Source organism: Vigna unguiculata, chromosome 5, assembly GCF_004118075.2.
Source record: "Vigna unguiculata cultivar IT97K-499-35 chromosome 5, ASM411807v1, whole genome shotgun sequence".
Taxonomy (NCBI): domain Eukaryota; kingdom Viridiplantae; phylum Streptophyta; class Magnoliopsida; order Fabales; family Fabaceae; genus Vigna; species Vigna unguiculata.
In genome coordinates this window covers 23,695,940-23,701,010 of record NC_040283.1, presented here as the reverse complement: position 1 = coordinate 23,701,010, position 5,071 = coordinate 23,695,940, and the positions used below count along the sequence as shown (strand labels likewise).

General features: G+C 34.4%; 1 long non-coding RNA gene and 1 other non-coding gene across 2 annotated transcripts; both read right to left on the bottom strand.

Moving 5' to 3' along the window:
- LOC114183931 lies at positions 1-2,741 on the bottom strand. Its single transcript, XR_003604527.1, has 5 exons — positions 2,439-2,741; positions 2,156-2,356; positions 1,121-1,329; positions 658-733; positions 1-227 (listed from the first exon to the last, which is right to left on the bottom strand). It is a non-coding gene; the product is annotated as an uncharacterized LOC114183931 (long non-coding RNA).
- Positions 2,742-4,671: 1,930 nt separating this feature from the next.
- Positions 4,672-4,778, bottom strand: LOC114186435. Its single transcript, XR_003605093.1, has one exon. It is a non-coding gene; the product is annotated as a small nucleolar RNA R71 (small nucleolar RNA).
- Between the last annotated feature and the right edge of the window lie 293 nt (positions 4,779-5,071).

Sequence of the window (5,071 nt, the reverse complement as noted above, 5' to 3'; positions counted from 1 at the left end):
TAGAAATTGATAAACTAAATTGATTCATTGTCAATATAACATAACTACATCAAAGTGCCAATTCAAGCATTTGGAAAAAAAAAAGACAACATTAAGAGTACCAAAATATTCAAGCATCTAAGAAAAAAAAGACAACATTAAAAGTCCTAAGTCTAAGGTGTTTTGCTTCCACCACTTGATCCTAGTATTTCATGCGGAGATGACACACCACTTTCGATATCTGGTGCCTGCAACGAAGAAATAATATAGTATATATGAGTAAGGGTAAAGAGTAGATTACTCCTACAATACTAAAAACAAGCTTCAAGACATAAACTTCAATATGACATTTCTGCTTGCGTGGAAAGTCCCCGTGGAAAATAAAATTATATGGTTTAGTACTTAATAAAGTGGAGAAAAATTAACAACACATTGCTTTTATTTATTTAAAAATTTCATATCGCTTAAATTTTTAAGTTAATAGTAATTTATAAACTATATATCTTTCCTTAATTTATAGATATACTGTTAAAAATGAAATCAATAAGGATTTAAACAAACTATATTTAGAAAACAGTTTTAAAATGAAAATTACCAAAATACAACTAAATAACCATACAGATTAAATAATACTAATTTATTGAATTCTTGAACTAATATGGGAGCAATGTCACTTACAGTTTCAAACCCAATTGACCGCTATGTTGTATGAAATTGATATGCCTTAGTAACTCAGAAAACACTTGGATTAGATCTGGAAAATTGAAATGGTTCAGACACACCAATCATTAACATATACAATCAACACTAGTAAGATAATTTCACATAATTAAATAAAGTGTGAGTGGAAAAATAAGCAAACAAAACTTAAATGTTGTTTCTTATATATGTTCTGGTGTCTTTATTATATACATATTTGAATATTTTATCTGTGGAGAAATATTCATTTTGTTGATTCTCTCCTTTAAACAATAATTAAATGTCAAATATTGCTTCTGTGGAAAAAGGTAATTGAGATATTACCATCAACTTTAATCCAACCCATTCCATTGTTAACGTTGTGTTACTAAACAAAGTGAAATGTACAAAAAGCATGAGAAAAACAGAAGAAAAGAATAGCATCTTGAAAGCTAAAAAGCACCTTTTGTAGGATTTATTCAAATTTATAGTGCTTGTCCACACCAACAGGCACATCTCAAGTGCAACTCATCCCTTTGGGAAACACAACAAAGTCACCAGCAGAAATTTGAACTGATTCATTTAACCCACACCTTCACTTTTCCTTCCACAAGATAGTAAGTCTCTTTTTCTTCATATGACCATGGGAATTTGCCTTGAGGGCATCCCCATCTGTTATACATCAAATGTGTGTTACACCAAATCAGAGACAGATCAAATGACACAAAAAATTGTAAATTAGAAATATAGCTTCTTGCAGCCTTTCAGGAACATAAAAATATATATTCAACCATATTGGAATACCATGTCCACGAAGAGACTGCTGAAAAATACTATTGAAGAACCCATACTAATCTTTTAGTGTACTTCTGGACCTACAAATAAATTAGTTAATGCATGCTTAAAAGTAAAATTAATAAAAAGAGCATGTTTAGGAGTTTAATTTTCATGAACAATGTTAGTGGAAAGATAATTTAATACATGATTTACCTAGCAAATATCATTCTCAAATAAAAATGGTAATGCTTAAAAATAATATAGGCAATAAACAAACCATATTAAAGTAATTTTCCAATTCTCCTCTCCGCCACAGAAAAGGAGCAGGGCCTAAACATACTACTTTTAAAAGATCATAACAAAACCATTATCAGGGTCTTGGAGTTCAAGAATTGATCTTAAATAGTGAAGATCACAAAGGGATAATTTAAAACAATGCAAACAAGTCGGTTGTTACCACCCAAAATATTTATACTTTGACATACAAAAAAATGTTGATTACTTCTCCAATAAGACTGCTCTGGTAAGTCAGAAACCTTAGAAAACAACTGGAACTAAAATCTCAAGATCTACAAAGCATGATATCGATAACAGAATTGCATATAGAAAATGACGCTCAAATTCCGCCATTTGTCCTGAAAGAGGGGGAGTTTTAAGAACCCTAACCCAATTGTAATATGATTGAAGAAAAGAAAAAAGTGTTGGTTGTTAAAGGATTTACCTTGAGGTCGATGTTGGAATGAGAAGTGAGAAAAGGGGCAAATTGGGGATCTTTGAGAATGTTCTTCCACTTTCCGGGACCATGCTTTTCTACTCCGGCGATGAGTGCGTCTTCTTCGTCTTGCGTCCACTTCTGCTTCTGATTCCCCATTCACATTCACACTCAAATTCACATTCGCGCGAAGGAATCAAACAGAAAACCCTAATCGTACAATTGGCCACTCAAATCAAAAATAGGCAAGATTAAATTCAAAAACGCAACAATACTTTGATGAATGTCATACCAGAAACAGAAAAGGAGTGGACTGAGGCGCAAATGCGAGCAATCGAACCTTTCTCCTTCAGAACGAGGTTGAATAACCCAATCGAGCAAATGTGAACGGCGGCAATCATGGACTGAGGTGCAAATGGAGGCGCAAATGGAGGCGAATGAAGGAGAAAGGAGAAAGAGGTGAAACGAAAGAGGGGAAACGAAGAGGAGAAAGGAGAAACGGAGAGCGAACGAAGACGTGAGGGAACGTTCTGAGAGTGAAGTGATTTAGGGTGAAATGAAGGAGAAAGGAGAAAGAAGAAAGAGGCAAACGGGGAGAGAGGGAACAAAGTTTTACAAAAGTTATAAGGAAAATGATATTTTAACCCATTTTTTTTGACCCACTTTTAACTCATTGCTTTAATCACCATTAGATTATCTTTTTTTATTCTTTTTAGTGATGTGATGTGATGATCTAATGGTGATTGAAGTGGTGGGTTAAAAGTGGGTCAAAAAAAGTGGATTAAAGTATCATTGTCCAAGTTATAAATGACAGTTGTATAATAATTTTGGAAACTAAAAGTTTTTGAAAAGTTAAAAAAATATTAAATTGTTGAGTGGGAAAATGAAATAGAAAAGAGAAGGAACAAAGTTTTACAAAAAAAAAAGTAAGTATCGAGACAAAAATGATACAGGAAATAATTTCATAAAATTATAAAAATAATATTTTATATAAAGTGGCATTTCAAAATGACACAATTTTAAATATAATATGACAATGTAAAATATGGTAGTTAGAAACGTCATATTATACATGTACATTATGGTTGTTATCAAACTGACATATTATACTGCGAAAAGCGACAATTTTAATTAACCGTCGTATTAAAAACATTGTTATATACATGATTTTTTGTAGTGTTTGTTCAAAGTAAAAATTTTAGTGTGTTTATGTTAAGTGTTTTGGTGTGTGTAGTTCAAGTGTGGTTGAGTTGGTATATATTCATTGTGATGTTATTGTTTTGTTCAGTGCTTGTTTCCATTCTAGTGTGTTTTCTGTCGTGTGCGCCTTGTTTGTGTTGTAGTAGAGTGAATAGTGTCGCGGCGCATGAATAGTGTCAATTCTAGTGTAGTGAATAGTGCATGAATAATGTACGATTCTGGCATTTAACTTGTGGATTTTTTTTTCTGGTAGCTACGGTGCTTGTTTTGACTTGAAATTTTTTCCCCCCACTTCTAAGACATTGAACTTGATGGGAAAAATAGTTGGAGCAGTTCGTATGGTCTGAGTTGAGAGATTTAAAAACTTTTTGGACTGATTTTTAGTGAAACTTCAGAGGACCATAACTTTTGCTCTGGTTATCAGAATCATCATTATTTTATATGCATTTGGGATGAAATTTAATTTCCTACCTTGTTAGTACACGCTTTGCCCTTTTGCAAATTCAGATTCTCTAGAAAATGCCATTTTCTACATTTCAGCAATGTTTTTTGTGATTTTTCTTCATTTTTTTCACTTTTTAAAACATTTTAAAAGTACTTGTACTTTGGGTTTTGATCTGATTTTTTTTGTGGTTCTGTTTGAGCACTCAAAGGACAATCCTACCAATTTTCAAGTCATTTGGAGTTCGTTTGAGTATACTTGTAGTTATACCTTATGTTGGTGCATGACTAGGGGAAACCCAAGTGAATTACGACCATTTGACCCTGAGATTGATAGGAAATTCCACAGAGGACGTAGACATCTTAGGAATCTATCTTTGCATGCTGAATATTCAGTGACTTTTCCTAACTCTTCTGATTCTCATCATACTCCTGACACTCCTCATTCTTTGCATTCTGAGCATACTGTTTATTTTGAGCATTTTGATTTTCATACTGATAACATGGCTCAACCTCCTCCACCTCATGAGAGGACCATGAGTGAGCTCACTGCACCAGAGTTCACTTATGATAGTTTATGCATTCAATACCCTGAAGAGGAAGTTCCATATGTGTTAAAAATTGGATTAATACACTTGTTGCCAAAGTTTCATGGCCTTGCAAGTGAGGACCCGTGCAAACACTTGAAGCAGTTTCATGTTGTGTGTTCCACCATGAAGCCTGCAGATGTCCAGGAGGACCATGTATACTTGAAGGCTTTCCCTCATAAATTGGAGGGCAATGTGAAAGACTAGCTGTACTACCTTGCACCCAGGTCCATCACGAGCTGGGATGACCTGAAGAGATTGTTTCTTGCCAAATTCTTCCCAGCTTCAAGGACAACAGCCATAAGGAAGGAAATTTCTGGCATCAAGCAATAATCTGGGGAAACCCTCTATGAGTACTGAGAGAGGTTCAAAAATCTCTGTTCAAGCTGCCCTCACCATCAAATCTCTGAACATCTCCTTTTGCAGTATTTTTATGAAGGCCTGCACCACATGGATAGAAACATGATTGATGTCGCAAGTGGTGGTGCTCTTGGTAACATGACCTCAGCTGCAGCTAGGCAACTAATTGAGAACATGGATTCCAATTCTCAACAATTTGGCACAAGGATTAATGTTATAGTTGTTAGAGGAGTCCATGATGTAGAGGCAGCCGAGTATACCAAGAATTTGGAGAGTAAGATTGATGCTATTACCACACTGGCCAATCAACTTGCTTCCAATAAAAGAGCTCCAGCTG